Source organism: Macrotis lagotis, chromosome 2 (assembly GCF_037893015.1).
Source record: "Macrotis lagotis isolate mMagLag1 chromosome 2, bilby.v1.9.chrom.fasta, whole genome shotgun sequence".
NCBI lineage: Eukaryota > Metazoa > Chordata > Mammalia > Peramelemorphia > Peramelidae > Macrotis > Macrotis lagotis.
In genome coordinates this window covers 226,115,434-226,135,113 of record NC_133659.1, presented here as the reverse complement: position 1 = coordinate 226,135,113, position 19,680 = coordinate 226,115,434, and the positions used below count along the sequence as shown (strand labels likewise).

General features: G+C 35.7%; 1 long non-coding RNA gene across 2 annotated transcripts in view; it reads right to left on the bottom strand.

Moving 5' to 3' along the window:
• Window positions 1-499: 499 nt before the first annotated feature.
• LOC141511468 (uncharacterized) overlaps window positions 500-19,680 on the bottom strand; it is a 436,160-nt gene continuing 416,979 nt past the window's right edge. For both annotated transcript variants that reach the window (XR_012475340.1, XR_012475341.1), the window contains exon 4: window positions 500-612. This is a non-coding gene — a long non-coding RNA (uncharacterized LOC141511468). The remainder of the gene's footprint in view (window positions 613-19,680) is intronic.

The following is a 19,680-nucleotide window of genomic DNA, read 5'->3' as shown; positions in this document are numbered from 1 at the left end:
ATGACTGCTGTAAACAGAGAGTTTAATAAAAAGGCTGTGGAGGAATTTATGGGCAACCCAAAGATAATTAAAATTATTTATCTACTTACCTCCCTTGCTGGCTGATCAGTCTATTAATTATCTATTATACTCCCACTGATTTGCATTTCAGTGAAGCAATTGGGTAAGGACAGTTGAAAAACTCTTAGGCACTTGAGCAAAGGGAAAGGAAAAAAAGACTTTAGGGTGGGGAAGGTGGGAGCTATGGACACTTTAAACTATATAAACTGAATGAATTAATTGACAGTTTAAAATCATTGGCAGGGATTTTGCTAATCTTTTACTCATTTAAAATAAGTACAATGGACCATCTCATACTCCCAGGGAGACTGAATTGTGTTCAACTTTGAATGTTTAGCCAGAAGCAACAGGTACATTCCATCTGACCTGTCAACCTAATACAGAGAAATATCTCAGTATAGTAGCAAAAGAATTATTTAAAAGGTAAACATACCTGTTTTCAGAAGCAACTGCTCCTAAGGGTTTATCTAGCAGTTTTCCTGCTGGAGGGGACAGGCAGACCAGCTAAAATGAAATGCTGGAGAATTTCCTCCCTGTTGTTCAGATTTAATGCTGTGTTTAAAAAAGAAAACAAGAGAACAAAATCATCTTCAATTTTTGAATATGTAGCGTACATTGGATCTGTGCTTATTCTCTTGATTAAAAATTATCACAACACTGTATATCATGAGAATGAAATCTTTGGAATGCTGGAATCTTGGATCAGATGATTTCAGCTCTAACTCTCCTGATTTTAAAATTCATAATAATTATAATAATAGCTAATATTTATACAGTGCTTACTCTGTTCCAGGCACTGTGCTAAGCACTTTACAATTATCTCATTTGATTTTATATTTATCTCATTTGATCTGCACAACAATCCTGGGAGATAGGTTCATTATCTACATTTTAACATGTGAAGAAACTGAGGCAAAGAAGGGTTAAATGGCTTGCCCAGCATCACACAGTTATGAAATATCAGAAGCCACACTTCAGTTTGAGTCTTTCTGACTTCAGGCTCACAGTCTTATTTTACAACAAGTGTAAGAACCATAAGGGCAAAGAATCCATACAGCATCTCTAAATACTGAGCAAGAAGATGTAAAGAAATGTATTTAGCTTTAAAATAAAAAAAAAATACCTGCACATAGCAGAAGTTTAACAAATTCTTGTTGATGTGACAGCAGCACATACTGACTTAACTGCAAAGATTAGCCAGAGCTCCTTAGGACTAACCAAAGTTCCTACTGAAGTATAACAGTTCCCAGCCAGAATCTGCCCACTGATCAATCAGCAAGCACTTATGGGCACTGGAGGGACAAAGAAAAAATGTTAAATAGTCTCTTCCTTCAAAAAGCTTCCAATTGGAGAAATAAGATGTCTATGTTATACAAAATAAATACAAGGTGGTTTTAGACGGGGGTATACTAGCAACTGGAGGAGAGAATCAGGAACTATTTTTTTTTATAAAAAGGTGTCTCTTGAACTGAATCTTTTTTTTTTGGAAAAATATTTGTTATTAATATCTTAATTTTACATTACTTAAATTTCTTCTATATTAATTTCTTTCCAGAAAACAATTTAACAGAATTTTAATAAGGCAATCAGAAGAAGAGGAAAAAATCAGCCAAATTGATTAACACATTGAAAGAATTTGACATTATATTCAATGTCCCATACCTAAGGATGTATGCCCCTCCCCACCTACTGACATTTCTCTATGCAAAGGAGGTAGGAGAGGGTATCTACTCATATTTCTTCTTAGGTGTCAAGCTTATTCTTTATAATTGTATAATTTTTCTGCTTAATTATTTTATGATTCCATTATTATTCTTATCATTCTTATTACATGTCAGTTATTGGTGTCATTAATATAATTGTAATCACTGTGTATATTGTTTTCTTGGTTCTGCTTACTCTTCTTTGAATCAATTCATGTAAGTCTCCCTATTTTTCTATGTATTCCCCATATAAGTCATTTATTACAAAACATTTATGTTCCAAAATTTGCTTAGTCATTGTTCAATTGATGGATATCATTTTCTCGAGTTCTTTGCTACTAAAGAAAATTGGTGCTCTGAGTATTTTAGATCCTTTCTTTTTTGTCATAATGATCTTGTGTAATAGGCATCGCAGGAGAATAGCTAGGATATTTTAGTCACTTTATTTACTTGGTTCCAATTTGTTTTTCAGAACAATTGTTTTAACTCAGAGATTTGAGATTAATGTTAAAGGAAGCCATGCATTCTGAGGTGAAGGTGAGAAAGTAATGCATTCCACACAATAGGGACAATTGGGAAAAAAGTCATAGAGATAGTAGATTGAGTTTTGCATGTGTGTGGAAAGATGAGTACGGTAATATGACTAGATTTCAAATATTTGAGAAGAGGTATAATAGATTAGATGGCTTTAAAGATAAGAAGAAGCCAACTTAAAGAGTTTTAAGTGCCAAAGAGTCACTAGAGTTTGCTGCGATAGTGATGCAATTACCTTGGTGGCTATGTACGTAATGGATTGAAAACGGGAGAAATTTGAGGCAAAAAGATCATTTATGTGACTGTTGCTAGAGTCTAAGAAAGAACTGATAAGAACTTGAACTTGTGAATGTCAAGAAAGACATGTATAAAAGAGATGCTGAGATAGAAGTATCAAGATTTTGCAAGTCATTAGATTGTAAGGTTCTTGAGGGCAGGGGTTGTCTCTTTTTTTCCTACAATGCTTTATGCATCATTTAGCACACAGTAGATGCTTAATAAATAGGTATTGAATGAAAGTTCAGGGTGTGAAAAAAGGAATAAAGAATGACACCAACCTGGGTGACTAGGAAGATGGTGGTGCCATCACCAATATCCTCATTCCATCCTGGAATGCGCTGAGAGGTAAAGTTTCCAGATATAGGAAAGGGGTAGGATGTTGCCCTAATCAGTCCTCATTTGTAGTACTAGATTCACTTCTGGACAACACAGTTTAAGAAAGGCATTGATAAACAAGCGAACATATAAAGGAGGACAATCAGCATTTAGCCACAGAGGGCAGAACCAGAAAAAATGGGTGGGAAGTTACAAAAAGGCCCATTTAGGTTTGATATCAGGAAAAACTTCCTAACAAATGAGAACTATCCAAAAGAATAATAGCCTGCTTTGAGAGGATTTCCCACCTGAAGCCAAATGATTATTTGCTTTCACCTATAAATGGAACTGGATGACTGCTAAGGCTCTCCAGTTGAAGAATCAAATTCTGTGATGCTATGATTAACTAATGCTAATATGATTCCAGCCTTCAAGAAATTTATGACACTGTAAGAGATACTGAGATTTGCCATAAAGTCTTCCTTGTTTCCCAAAGGTGACAGTGATCTCTCCCTACTCTGCCACATATATGACATTTTTCATATATAGCCTTATTTAGTCCCTCATTGTGGACACACCTCCTCTAAGTTCCTGGAAAACAGAAAACATATATTATATATCACTGTATCTCATGGGCTTTGCATATGCAGTAAACATGCAATATATTTTATTGACTTAAATGAAATGCTTCTCTTTTTAAAAAAATAATTTTTTGTTCATTTTATTTTGAATTTATGAAATAATATAAACATTTCTATAGCATAAAAAGATGATTGCTCATGAAACCTATTATGCACTATTTACTATTGCCTTTAAATAGATGTTACCATGTAAATTTTCTCCTTTTCCCTCTCTCCTCCCCTTGAGATGACTACCATTAAACACAAATATGTATATATATATATGTAAAATTATTCTATATATATATATATTTCTATTTATCATTGCTTCTTGACTAAAGTCAATTCTTTCCTGAGACCTGATAATATATATATATATATATGTAAAATGATTCTATATATATATATTTCTATTTATCATTGCTTCTTGACTAAAGTCAATTCTTTCCTGAGACCTGATAATTTCTTTTTCTTACAGTTTTTTATTGTTTTTCTGAATTTTACAATTCCCCCCCCGATCTTGCTTCCCTCTCCCCACCCCACACAGAAGGCACTCTGATAATCTTTACATTGTTTCCATGCTATATATTGATCAAAATTGAATGTGTTGAGAGAGAAATCATATCCTTAAGGAAAAAAATAAAATACAAGAGATAGCAAAATTACATAAGTTAACTTTTTTTTAAAAATTAAAAGAAATAATCTTTGGTCTTTTTTTAAACTCCACAGTTCTTTCTTTGGATACAGATAGCATTCTCCATTGCAGATACCTGACATTGTCCCTGATTGTTGCACTGATGAAATGAGCAAGTCCATTAAGATTGAGACCTGATAATTTCTAATGGTTTCTCTTAAAAAAAAACCAAGTGTCTTATTAAAAAAATTACTTATAATAAATGTTTTAGTAAATTTTAAAAATAAACATTATAAATAAAGCATTTTTGAAAAGTACTTGATAGGGGTGGCTAGGTGGCGCAGTGGACAAAGCACCGGTCCTGGAGTCAGGAGTACCTGGGTTCAAATCCAGTCTCAGACACTTAATAATTACCTAGCTGTGTGGCCTTGGGCAAGCCACTTAACCCCATTTGCCTTGCAAAAACCTAAAAAAAAAGTACTTGATTAAAAAAGAAGGGAAGTCATCAGGAATTATCAGGTCTCAGAAAAGATATAGAAATTAGGAGCTTGTATGGCATAATATAGTGGTTACAAAATTATGTACCATGGGCACCCTAGAATGGTTCAGTGAACTCACAGGGGCACCACAGAATGTGTTATATTTTTTAGGCAAAAAGCAATAATGGACAGCTGTTTCTTCTCTTGTACACCATTCTATTAGCTTTAGGTGGTTCATAGTTTCAACATTAGACTGGACTTACTCCTTTTAAGGGCATTCTTCAATGTTTGAAATATGTTTTTATTTATTGAAGACTACACAAAAACCTTCTTGAACTTTATGGTTTGTGACGCCATATCTTTGCAAAGCTAGATCCTATTTTTATCAGTTGCTGTAATTAAAAAAAAAGGAAAAGCAACACTCAGTCAAAAAATTCTAGAGAACAAGAAATGAGGCTAGTAGTGACCAAACCAATTCTAAGGTTTGAGAAACTTCAGAGTCCAAAAGACAGAAAAATCCCATTAGTAATTATCCTAAATCCCATTTAACAATGGAATAAAATTTCTTTCCTTTCAATTTATACATCCCTCCTTTAAATAGCTGCTAAGATATGAATATTTGTTAAGTTGTTTGTATTTAACTATTTAATAAAAATAATTCTTTGGCATTTATTTTGGGCAAGGGGTACCATTAAAAATGCTGAAACACTAAGAATACCATGATCTGAGATAGCTGGGAATCTTTGGCATAGTAGATAGCTAGATAGAGCATTTGAGTCCAGAAATTCACATACAGAGGTTGTATCATTATGACTTTGGTCAAGTCACTGAGGTGTTACTGCTCTAGGAAACTTTCTAAGATTAAAAGTTATGGAAAAGGTTGCCGACCTACTGTAGGAGAGGGAGTTTTCTCATCTGAGAATTAATTTGCAAATTAAATTACAGATCCAATGCCCTTTCCAGGATCCTCATTAGAAATGTAAAGGTAAATAGCAATACAGCTAACTAAACAGTAATAAGTCTTTTCACTTCCGTTAATTAGTATATGAAAGAACATAACAATGTTTGTTTGTTACCTAAGTGTTCATAAGTTTTCTTTATCCATTCATACTTACTCAATTTTTATCTTAGTGGTCTTCATTGTAACAAACCTGAAATGATCCTAGTTTGGATTGTCTAATGTTTTTGACAGCATTTTCTCTTTCCCTTTATCTCTCTTTCTTTGAACAATTCCATCAACAGTAAGTTTCCTTTTCCTCACCGTTACATTTTGAGGGAAGAAAAAAGGAAAGATGATTCTATCAGATGGCAAGAGACAATACTGAAGAGGATAAATTGACAAGGAGAAGTAAGACTCTAAGTCTTCTATTTATCCAGTGGGGAAAAATGACTGGACCTCATGTGTAAGGAAATTCCCTCAATTAGTGCAGATTAGTACCTTGACTTGCCAGGATGTGCCTGAGACAGAATTTGAACCTATGTCTATCTTGTTTACCTAAAGATCAATCCTTTAACTCCAAATCTACACTACTTTTTACTTATTGGAACTACTGCTTAAGAGTTTTTAATTGCTCTACTCCCCAATATGTCTACAATATTTCAATAAAATCAATCTGATATAGTAAAGAGTTCTTTCCTGGTAATCAGGGGCCAGAGGTTCTAGTCTTGACGTCTAACAAGCTCTATGACCTTGAGAAAATAATGACCTCCTTTCTGGGCTTCAATATTCTTATCTACATAAAATCCCAGTGAAATTATCTCTTAAGTTTTGTTCTGATTTCTATGATTCATCAATCTATGAATTCATAGTAAACATTCTGGTTTCTGTAGCAAATCCAGAGAGGAATAAGTGTACCTCACTCACATAGATATAAGTATCCAGTCATCAGCTATAGGTCCTTAGAGTGGCATGGCACTTTCCAGAAGGTGAGTTCATGTCTGGTGACCAATAGCTTCCCAGCAACACAGCATACCAATTTGCAACTGCCTGCAGACGTAGATTCCTCAGTTACCAAGATGAAGAGGGGAGCCAGAGAGTCAAAAGAGGACTGTCAGCAAGGGTCCTTGGGAATATTTCATCTGCAGACATTCTTCTTTCACTCACCATGAGGTAAATCAGCATTGTTACCCCCATTTCACAAATGAGAAACCTGAAACTCAGAGCTACTAATTGACCTGCCCAAGGCTATATAACAAAGTGATGAGTACTGATATATTTACAAGACCCTGTTCCTACATGTGAGCTTCTAATCTGGCCCCTTTGGCAAATGTAGTAGTCTTTGATTTCATTAACTAAGAGAAAGAATTTCGTCTTCTTTCCCTGCCTCTCCTCCTTCTCACTCCTCTCCCCCCCACCCCCAGCTACAACCAACTTATCCCTTTCTTCCCTCTTACAGACTATTGCTTCTCAATTTTGATGATGTATCAATAACTGGAAAGCAAAATGCCACAGTTAGCAGTGCTACTGTACTGTAACCAATCGTTTTTTAAATTGATTCTCAGAGCTGTATGTGCATAGTGAGGTAGGGCTGGATCTCAGGAGCTGCTGCAACCAACAGAAACTGACATACTAGGAATAGTTTCAAGAATTGAAAAGAAAAGTGGGGGAAGCAAGATAGAAGAGACAGGAAGAAAATATAAAAAGGAGGTAAAAGGAGGGGAGAGGAGACAAAGAACAAAAAAGAGAGCATTGGGAAAATCAAGCCACATTGTGTCATTCTTTTTGCAAGTGAGGTTTGGGAACTATTAGAGAGACTAGGGTGCAAGTTTATATTTGTGAGTATTTTGATTGAGAAAGGAGATAGGCAGTTTTGGAAAGTAGAAAGAGCATTGGATTTATAGCTGGAGAGCCTGGATTCTTGATGGGATTTTGTTCCTAGTCCTAAAACCTTGGGTAATTCATTATCTTTCTCTGGACCTCAGTTTCCTTATCTGTAAAATAGGCTTGAATTAGATAAGATCCCTTCTAACTCAAAATCCTATAATCTTTAGACTTTAAAGGCTAAAAAAGAGGAGACATCTGTAACAATATCTGTGAATATTGAGAACCAGAGACTTTGAAGGAAGTCTTGTGACTGGAAATATTGCAGAACTAGGATGCTATCCTTGTTCCTTGAAATATATATGGCAATCTTGAACAGTGACAAAAGGTTTAGAATAGAAGGAGGGACTGACTGGAAAGGGATGCTTGAGAGATGGCTCTGAAATGGTTCTGTTTTTAGCAGAATAGACCCAGTAGAAAAAAGTCCAAAATTTACCCAAGAAGATCAGTATCTGTCTCCTGGAAATGGGCTACAGTTGAAGAAAGGTTAAGATAAGCTCCTTCAAACTGTTGCAATCCTAACCATTCCATCTGGCAAGAGAGGCTTCTGGTGGTGAGTTTTCCAGATCAGCAGTTTATAGTCTTAGGAAATCTCTGAACACAGAGAGACCTCAAAGGTCTCTTAAGCTCATATACTTAACATTTTATTCACTTAATAAATGTTGTCAATGTTGTAAGCAGTAGTTTTTATCAAGGGAACACTTGGGGCAATTGGCAAAACATTCAATATCACTTCTTGTTTTCCTCAGGGAGGGAGTTGCAGTTTTCCAAAAGGTGAGGTAGAGGAGCCTCAGTTTAGGTTTCCAAGATGTAACCCATGGTCCAAGGAAACCCTAAAATTCTGGGTTCATATGAATTGAGGATATCAAGTCTGAGGACATGACCAAAGAGGGTCAGTTTTTCTCTTTAGTTGTCTCTTAAGCATATAGTGGCACAGTGGACCATCTATCTTTCTTTCTCTCTCTCTCTCTCTCTCTCTCTCTCTCTCCCTTCCTTCCTTCCTTCCTTCCTTCCTTCCTTCCTTCCTTCCTTCCTTCCTTCCTTCCTTCCTTCCTTCCTTCCTTTCCTTCCTTCCTTCCTTCCTTCCTTCCTTCCTTCCTTCCTTCCTTCCTTCCTTCCTTCCTTCCTTCCTTCCTTCCTTCCTTCCTTTTTATAGGTTTTTGCAAGGAAGTGGGGTCAAGTGGCTTGCCTAAGGCCACACAGCTAGGTAATTATTAAGTGTCTGAGGCCGGATTTGAACTCAGGTACTCCTGCCTCCAGGGCTGGTGCTCTATCCACTGCACCACCTAACCACCCCCAGGACCATCTTTCTTTTTGCCTTCATTTTGGTATTCAAACTTAGTACATATTAAGTGCCTAAAACTGTACCATCCAAATAACTTATGGCAATAGTGAGGTTGGCATAGTCCAAAGCTCTTGCTTAGTACCTATTTCTCTCTGCCCTTCAAATTTACTTCCATCAAAGCATGGGGTGGCTAGTTGTAGAGTGATGCTATGTTGGTGAGACTGTCTTCCCTAAAAATCATACTGTTTAAATAATCTTTTCTCTTCAGAAGGCTGTTTCCCAAATATTCCAACTTAGAAATTATTGAATTTAGTATTACTTTTGATGGAAGTGCTCAAACTTGGGTTGTTCCAAAAAAATCTCCTTTCTCAAGCTAGAATCCAGAATGTTATTGCTTGGGAAATTCAAAAATTTCCCCTCCTCCAGAGGGAATTTAGTGTTCATAAATATTGTCTGTGAGTTCCCCCTTGGGTGAACAAGACTTTTGCCATGTAAATCTGCCACAAGAGGCAACATATCCTGAAAGATAATGTCCTCATTAGTTGGTTCTGGGTAAAGGTAAGGAAAAAGGAGAAATTCTCTCTTACTTCTGGCTATACTGTGAGAAAAGGTAAAGTCAGAATCATGAAGAGTGAGGAAAGCCCCTAAAATTGTCTCACAGCTTAATATAGAGAGGCCATGAGGGGAGGTACAAGTCTTGTTATAAGAGTCCCATTTTCAATTATCAATCATCTTTGAGGCATCCACAGTCACTAGGAAACAAAAGAACTCCACATATGTATATGTTCATATATATACATATATATGTATATGTATATGTATTCATGTTTTACAGATGCTTAAAATAAGACTTAGAGTGGGGAAGTGGCAAAATCACCCAATGTCACATGGCTAATAAATCTCATAATTAGTTTTCAAACCCAACTCCAAATCTTGTATTCTCTCCCCTCAGCTTACCTATGGTTCAAGGCCTCACTCATTTTTTTCACAGATCACTGTTTCCTCCACACACCTGTCCAAAACACTGGAAACATATTTCATTATCCTTTGAGACACAAAGGCAAATTTCTCCCAATACTCCCAATAGTCTACCAACTATTGAGCACAGAACACTTTTTAAAAATCTCTTTATTGCTATTATGATATAATAATGCATTAGTAATAATGATGGCAATATATGGCATTTATATCAGGCTTTATATTTCATAATTTGGTATTGAGGGAGCTCAAATACATGGTATCTGAGGTTGCTTTAACTTTTATATGTATGATCTTCCTATGGGATAGACACTACTATATAGACATCACTTTTTATCATTAAAAACTAAGGCACAGGAGGTTAAGTGATTTGCTCAGGATGACAGCAAAAAAAAAATCTTTGGTGAGATTTGAACTTAGATTTTCCTAACTTTTAGTGCAATTATCTGTCTGTTATTCTGCTTTCTTCCTAGGTATCTGTGTATGTTATTTCTTCCAACTCTATATTTCATAACCCTTCCCTATAGTATTTTCTCTACACAGGAGAATTTAATAGGGTTTTATTGAATAAATTAGTGAATGAATGAAAGGGCATAAAGCCAGGCTCTACTGAGGTTCAAAGGAGAACCAGACATCTAATAATTTTAGGTAGAAATAAAAGCAAAATCGAAAGACTAAATATCATGAATGCATGGGAACCTCAGAGCTGTTAAGAAGAGCAAATCCCTAGGGATGGGGGTCTGTGAGATGGCAGCCTATTTAATGGATATCTTCTCAGAATATGCCAGAGACCTGGAGGATTCCAAGGCCAGGGAAACTCATTGAAAAATTTTTGCCGAAAGAACTCTAGACCACTGGGCGATGTTTTCACATTTGCCCAGATACTGTGCATCCCCTCTTTTAAAGCAGGCATAGCCAGGGCAGATGTGAGCTCCACTTTCACTTTGATCCTATATAGTTTACACTTTCAGCATTACGAGCTACTGAAAGCTACATGATCAAATTCCAGGTCATTACTCAAGAAAAGGGACCCCTCTGCGGTCGACAGCGACAGTTTCAAACCAATTAAAATAAGTCTGGCGTTTTTGTAGGCTGCCCGCTTGCCTGCCTGCCACTCGGCAGGTCTCTGTGGGCCCATGCCTGCAATGAGCAAGATGCACGAAATGTTAATGGAGATGCTTAAATGCCACACCAAGGGGATTCTGGTAAATAAGGCCACTCAGAAGAAGCTGGGGGGAAAAGTCTCCCAAGCTAACCCTGGAGAAAACTTCAATAAAAATGAGATTGGATTGAAAACAATTCACTCTGTGAAGGCTAAGTCTGTTGGCTGTGCTGGGAGGGGTTTTTGGAGGAGGAAAGCTATTTTATTTCCTATTAGTTCCCCTTTGTGAGTGTATCTGCCCCCTGCTGCCTACACTGAGAGGCTGCCAGGGCCTGACAGCCCCCAGCAGAGCAGGCTGGGAGTCCCAAGGTGTAATTTGGTTAATAAAAAATGGAGAGGGAGGTGGCTGTGCAGGGTGGGGGAAGAAGAGAGATTTGGCAAGTGTGGAAGGTATAGAATTACTAGTCAGGGTTAGAGAAACTAGTCTAGGGATGCAGGAAAGCCTTGAGGGTAAAAATAAAAAGAAGAAAAACTAATCATAGCTTGTCCAGTCACTTTGTAATGATGATGATGATGATGATGATGATGATGATGACGATGCTTGTCCTTCATTCTTGAAGATCATGACATCCAGGAGGTGATACCATAACAAGCACAAGACTGGATTTGAGTGAGGGGGTGCTGTACTAAGTTACCAGTCTCATTTCTCTCCTTTGGAGCCATCTGGGTCCAGTGGCCAGATATGAATCAATCCTGAATGTGAGGCAATCAAGGTTAATGACTTGCCCAAAGTCACACAGTTATTTAGTGTCAACAGTCTGAGCTCAAATCTGAACTCAGGTCCTCCTGCCTCCAGGACTGGTGCTCTATCCACTGTACCATCTAGGAAGCAACTTTGTATTCGATACAGCCCCAGTGACATACAAATAAAAAAATGAAATGCAATGAAATATCATTTAATTTTCAAAGCAAGAAGGCAGAGGTCAAACTAAGAATACATAGTAATGGATAACACTGTTTTATCTTACTTGCTGTCATAGTAAAAGTTTTATCATATTAAATGCTATCACCTGATCTCAGGATACTGATGATCAAAACTTAAGAGCATCTGACATTAAATGAGATATAAACCCAATCTCTGCATTTATACATAAGTATTTTGAATAAACATAAAGTAATTTGCTAGCATGCAATTACAAATATATTTTGGAGAGATTTTTTTTAAGCTCTGGGAATTGGAAAAGAGAAAGGAAATTACTAGGGAGCTATATTCTGATCAAAACACAAACTCTGTAAAGGGAAGCATGTCAAGTCTATAGTCAAGTCTATAGATGTAGTTTCTCTTAGTTATATCTTATATCCCAGCCTCTCACACATCAGTTTTGGCATGTTAACCATTATATGCTTACTGTTCATCCTGATTTTATAGTTAAAATGATAGAAACTGTTTTGCAAGAGGGCATACTCAACAAACATAAAAGGGCCATAATAGAAACACTCCCAGAAGATACACAAATTTGGGCAAAATAAACTTTCCTTTCTTGGATAAAGCCATTATTTATGTTGTATCATGTTCTCTTCCCCAGTGATCAACCTACTATTAATTTCCACAATAAACAAGTTTTATTCAATTCTTTGATCTAAAATTATTATGATAACATTTGGTAGAAAAGTCAGTTAAATTGAAAATGATTTTATAAGTTTTTTATTTATGTATCACTTAATTTCTCTTCTGAATTTAATCTGTATTAGCTTTTGGTGTTTCTTTTTGGAAGATAATATTTTTGCAGAAAGTAGGGAGGTTGATGTTCATCTATGTTATTGCAGTTTAGACAAATTTTCCCCTAGCTCTTAGGAGCATGCTACATACAAACTGATCTTCATGCAAGCAATTTAGATTTCAAATGCACTTCATGTCAAGAAATACATTGTACTAAAGGTACTTTCAGTGCATTTTGGTACTTTAAAGGGATTTAAGAGGAAGTCTGGTGTAATGAAGACAGTCTGTCTAATCCTTAGTGCCTAATACATTGTTGTCCCATATATATATATATATATATATATATATATATATATATATATATATATATGTGTGTGTGTGTGTGTAGTTTAATAAATACTTGTGTCTAATTTATCATTTTGCTAGTTACATGTTAAATTTATTATATATATTTAAAAAAAGAAAAGCAATTTACATATAATAGAGACTTGTAGCATCAAATACAGTCTTCTTTTCTGCTTTGATTTGTATATAAGCATTTAAATTTTATTTAGTCTTGGTAACGTACTGAATAAAAATAAAAAAAAATTGAAAAAATAAATAGGAATATGTATCTCTGTTAGGTCTGTGCTGTATCATATTCTGTACTATGGTTATTACTGACAAAGTTTACTTCTATATATATCAACTCTCTTACTAGCCAGTAAGTGCCAATTTGTACCTGTCCCAGTGTCTAGTGCCATCCTTAGCACATGGCAAGTGCTTTTAAAATATGTTGAATGATGGCATAAATGTGTTCTAAACAAATAGTTATAGTAAACTTGCTGTCACATTTGACATTCAGGTAAAGGAAAAGTGTTCAAGAAATAGATTGAGCCATCTGTAACATCAGTATATGGAAGCAAACAGTCATTAACTCTAACTTTGGCCTTCATGAGCACCTCTCATGTCCATTTTCTAAATTGTTGTACATTTGACCATTAGTCAAAAACTTGGTGATTTAAACCCATTCAGACTTGCTTGAGCCCAAAGAAAAAGGGATGGGTCTGGATTCAGAAGGTATAGATTCAAATTCAAGCTCTGCCACTTGATACATTTGTGACTGGAAAATTATTTAACCTGTTTGGGTTGACGTTTCCCCTGTCAATAAAATGAAGGCGTTGAGATCCCTTGCAGCTTTAAAACTATAACTTTTACCACCTAGCACAGAACCATGTGTGCAGTACATGATCAGTAAATGTTTGTTAATGATACTTGTAGCACGGGATACCAGAGTAAAGACTGCTCTCTTCTCTGAACAGGAGGGATTCCAAACTATCACTATCTCAGGCTCAAAAAAAGGTTCATTTGCAATAGGAATACTGGGCTTTGTTATGAATGCTAACCTTGAATTCAGTTCTCTTCAGCCAGTTGTTTGTCTGATCATCAACTAATTCCATTAGTGAGCCAGAAAGAACCTCAGTGATTCATGGATTCTAGGTTATATTTACTGAAATTTTTACCCAGGTCATGGTGGTTAGAATGAAAAGCTTAATAAAACTAAATGAATTCTTTTTAATTTAATTTACCTGATCAACACCAGAGCATAGAAAATGACAAGATTAGTTTGATAAGATTTATTTTTTACAAAACTATGCAGCTCATAATATGGGAACTCAACCTCTAGATATCTGCTGACTTGTTCCCAGACAATCCTTCTAGAAAATTAACTATATGGACTCATTATTTTCAGATTTCTTTTACTCTACTCTGGATCAGAAAAATCTTTAGATATATCATTAGCCAAATGAATCCATAGTCACTAGTAAATTATTGATTGAGCAAATAATCCCATATAGAGTAGGAATGAATATAATAATGAGAAAGAGACCTAGACTCTGCCTTTAAGAATCTTAAAATTTCAAAAATGTTAACAGCACCACTTGCACATTACTTTGAGCAGTTCTTTAAGTGTGAAGTCCAATTTTTCAGAATGCAAAGGTTTAATCAAACAAATTTCACTTAAACAGGTATCTGAGAAAATAGAAAAGCTGATAGACTAGGAAAAAAACAGGGAGGAAGAAGAGGGAAGTACCTATCATAAAAATTCATCACAGAAGATGACTTTCAATCATACAATAAAAACATCAAAATAAAACCACTAAAGTCAAATGAGGAAAATGCCTAACCAAAAAAATTCCACAATTTATTTGTATAATTATTATTTCACCCAATTTTTGCTATATTCCCAAGAATATAGCCAGAAAGTAGGAGACACAATAATGCAATAATATTTTTATTATTTGTTTGATGAAGTTTTAATAGAAAATATTATGCTAGGAGATGCATTTTAAAATATATTGTGGGATGAGAAAAGGAGGGAAATGCAGAATGGGAATGGAGAGGAAGTTGCTAGATATATGTTGTTATGGAAAAAAAGCAAATCTCTAAGATTTACTGAATCATATACCTGGTGTTGTTCATTAGGAAAATTACTACCTAAATAACTCTCCATTATCAAATCTCTAACATAGGAGGCTAGATAGGGTAGCAAATAGAATCAAAAAGATCTGAGTTCAAATCCAGCATGAGACACTTAACATCTATCTGTCTCAATTTTTTCATCTGTAAAATAGGAAAAATAATAGCATTTTTCTCACAGTAATATTATGAGGCTCAGTGACATACTTTTAAAGTGCTTTTCAAAACATAAAGCATCACAAAAACACTATCTATTATTATATTAAAACTAAAAAAAAGGGAAACTAGGCAATCTGGGTCACTAAGAAAGTAATCCAACCCATAAATAGAACTTGACAGAGCTCAGAAGAAAGAAGGAGACTTTCTGGCTGAGATGGCAGAAAGAAGCCAGGACTGAGCTAAAATCTCTGGTTTCCCCTCAGAAATAACATGAAAGAAACCTATTAACAGAAATTCGATCAACAAAACTCAGGAAAAAGAGGCTAGGAGAAAAACATCAACCAACAAATTCTGTCTCAGGGGTCCATGAGTGAACTGGAAGCAGAAAGCCAGCGTAGGGGCAGCAGTGGGGTGAAGCCAGAGGACTGGCCTTAGCTGCAGAGGCTTTGGTTGTGGGAGTGGAGGTATAGGGAGCTCCAATGGGGCTGGAGGACAAATTCCAGCACAGAGAGTTACAGAATGGGGATGGACATCAATCTTCTAGGCTAGGGGCCATGAGCTCCATACTTTCAGAGGAACCCTCTTCCCAGAACAAATATAGTAACAATCCACCCACCCTAGGCTCAGGTGTGTACAGCAGAGCTCCTTCAGCTGAATAGGGAGATTAACTACCTTGCCCCAGGATCCAGCCCATATTGTTCAAGGATAAAAGTACGCCGCTGCACACTCCACCCCCTCCAGGCTAGGGAGAGGGCCTCAAATCAAGGTCACAGATACTCCACAGAAAGTAACCAACACATCCTACAGGCCTACCCCATTTGGAGTTACTAAACCCAGTCAGCAAAGCCTCTAGGGTTTTCAAAACCAAAGGTCTGTGAACCAGCCCCTCCTCCAACACAAGATCTTAGGGAAATGAAGAAAGGCCAGCAGAAAGGGGGACCCACTGAAAACTGCATTGAAGGCACAGATCCTAACCCAGAGAGATCCAGAACTTCTGAGGAGAATGTAAATTGATCTTCAGCCCAGAAAGACTTCCAAGAACAAATCAGGAAGGAGTTTAAAAATCAATTGGAAAAACTGGGAAAAGAAACTCAAGAGAAAATTAATATCTCGCAACAAGAAAACAAATCATTGGAAAATACAATTGGACAAATGTAAAAGAAAATAAATCCTCAATTGGGCAAAGACAAAAAGAAAATTATTCTCTCAAAACTACATTTGGGCAAATGGAAAACTCCTTTAAAAATAGAGTTGACCAATTGGAAAAGGAGTTGAAAAAGGTAAATGAAGAAAATTCTTCTCTTAAAAAAGAATGAATCTATGGAAAATAATGACTTCATGAGACAAGAATCTGTTAAACAAAATCAAAGAAATTGAAAAAATAGAAGAAAATGTAAAATAACTCATAGGCAAAACCACTGACCTTGAGAATAGATCTAGGAGAGAGAACTTAAGCATCATCGGGCTTCCTGAAAACATTGAAGAGAAAAAAAGCCTGGACTCAATATTATACAATTTAGTGATGGGATACTGCCCTGATATCATAGAAGCAAAGGGTCAAATAGTTATTGAAAGAATGCATCAATCCCTTCTGGAAAGAGATCCTAAAATGAAAATACCAAGGAATATTGTGGTCAAACCCCAGAACTATCAGATAAAAGAGAAAATTCTGCAAGCAGCCAGAAAGAAATAATGTAGATACCAAGGAGACGTAGTAAGGATTACACAGGACCTGACTGCATCAACATTAAGGGATTGAAAGGCCTGGAATACGATTTTCTGAACAGCAAGGGAGCTTGGAAAGCAGTCAAGAATCCACTATCTAGCAAAACTGAGCCTTCTCTTCCAGGGGGAAAAGATGCACATTTAACAAAATAGGAGACTTCCAACTTTTCCTTATCTAAAAAGAAAATTTGGATATCAAACAGAAGACTCAAGAGATACATGAAAAGGTAAAAAAAAAGGGAAAATGAAAAAAAATCCCTGCTATCCAATAAGATGAAACTGGATATATCCCTACCTGGGAGAAAGATTCTTATAACTCTCAAGAATTGTAACTCTATCAAAGAGAATATACTTAGCCAGAAGTGATAGATGCTCATGACTTATCCATGACTCTGATAGAATGATTTAAAAACAATATCTCCTTAAAAGGGGGGGACAGTAAAGACAGGAGGATAGAGGAGATTGAATGAGGTGAATTACATTACATAAAGAGGTACAAAAAACCCTATTGCAATAGAGGGGAAGAAAGGAGGAGATGAGAACCACCTGAATCTTACCCTTATCAGATTAGGCCTAAAGTTACCATAGACACACTCAGTTAAGTTGAGAACCTTATCTCACCTTTCAAGTATTAAAAGGGGAAAGGGGGAGGGGGAGGAAATGAGGAACTAACAGAAGGAGGAAGGGGCAAAGGGAAAGGGGGAAAGAACGGGGAAGGGGTTTGGGTACAAGGGGGTAAACACATTGAAGGTGGTGATATTCGGAAACAAAATACTGAGGAATATGGATAAAGTGAAAAAATGGGGAAAATATAAACAGAGGGAAGATAGCAAGGAGGGCAATAAAGAGTTAGTAATTATAACTTTGAATGTGAATGATGAACTCTCCCATAAAATATAAGTAAATAGCAGAGTGGATTAAAAACCAGAATTCTACAATATGCTGCTAACAAGAAACTCATCTGAAGCAGAGAGATAAATACAGAATAAAGGTACAAGGTTGTAGAAAAATATATTTTGCTTCAGCTGAACTGAAAAAAGCAGGGGTGTTCATCCTCATTTCAGACAAAGCAGCTGAAAAAATAGATCTCATTAAAAGAGGAAACTATATCCTCCTAAAAGGTACCATAGACAGTGAACCAATTTTTTAGGTAGTGAAGCAATTTCAATACTAAATATGTATGCACCAAGTGGCATAGCATCCAAATTATTAGAGGAGAAATTGAATGAGTTACAGGAAGGCATAGACAGCAAAACTCTACTGGTGGGAGACCTCAACCTCCTGCTCTCAGATTTAGATAAGTTCAACCATAAAATAAACAAGAAGGAAGTTAAGGAGGTAAATGTAATGTTAGAAAACCTAGACATGATTGACCTTTGTAGAAAGTTGAATGGGAATAGGAAGGAATATACTTTTTTTTCTGAAGTACATGGTACTTACCCCAAAACTGGCCATGTACTAGTGCATTAAAAACCCAATAATCAAATGCAGAAAGGCAGAAATAGTGAATACATCCTTCTCAGATCATAATGCAATAAAAAAAAATCACATGCAATAATGGGCCAGGGAGAGACAGAGCTAAAACTAATTGGAAACTAAATAACCTCATTTTAAAGAATGAGTAGATCAAACAACAAATTATAGAAAGAATTAATGATTTCATCCTAGATAATGACAATAACAAGACAACATACCAAAACTTACGGAATACAGCCAAGGCAGCTGACAGGGTATATATTATATCTTTAAATGCTTACATGAATAAATTGAAGAAAGAGGAAATCAATGAAGTAAACATGCAACTAAAAAAATTAGAGAAAGGACAAATTAAAAATCCTCAACTAAATACTAAATTAGAAATTCTAAAAATTAGAGGAGAAATTAATAAAATCAAAAGCAAGAAAACCAATAAATAACCAATAAATAAAACCAAGAATTGGTTTTATGAAACAATCCAATAAAATTGATAGACCTCCGGTAAATTTGATTTAAAAAAAGAAAGTAGAAAATGAAATTACCAGTATCATAAATAAAAAAGGTGAACTCACCACCAATGAGGAGGAAATTAAAGTAACAATGCATAATTATTTTGACCAACAGTATGCTAATAAATTTGATAATCTAAGTGAAATGGGTGAAGATTTACAAAAATTTAAGTTGCCCAGATTAAATGAAGAGTAAATAAAATACTTAAATAACCCTATCTTAGAAAAAGAAATTCAACAAGCCATTATTGAACTCCCAAAGAAAACATCTCCAGGGCCAGATGGATTCACAAGTGAATTCTATTGAACATTTAAGGAAAAATTGGGCCAATTTTATATAAACCCTTTGGAAAAATAGGTGAGGACAGGACTCTGCCTAACTCTTTCTATGACACCAATATAGTGCTGATACCTAAACCAGGAAGAGTTAAAACAGAGAAAGAAAATTATAGACCTATCTCCCTAATGAATATAGATGCAAAAATCTTAAATAAAATCTTAGCAAATCAATTACAACAAGTTATCAGTAGAATAATACACTATGACCAAGCAGGATTTATCCCAGAAATGCTGGGTTGGTTCAATTTTAGGAAAACTGTTAGTTTAATTTAACTATATCAATGACAAGCTTATGAGAAATCATGACTATAACAATAGATGCTGAAAAGACACTTGACAAAATACAGAACACATTGCTACTAAAACACTAGAGAGCAAAGGAATAAATTGATTGTTCCTTAGAATGATAAGCAGTAGCTATCAGAAACTATCAACAAGCATGCAATGGGCATAAGCTAGAGGCATTCCCATTAAGGTTGGGG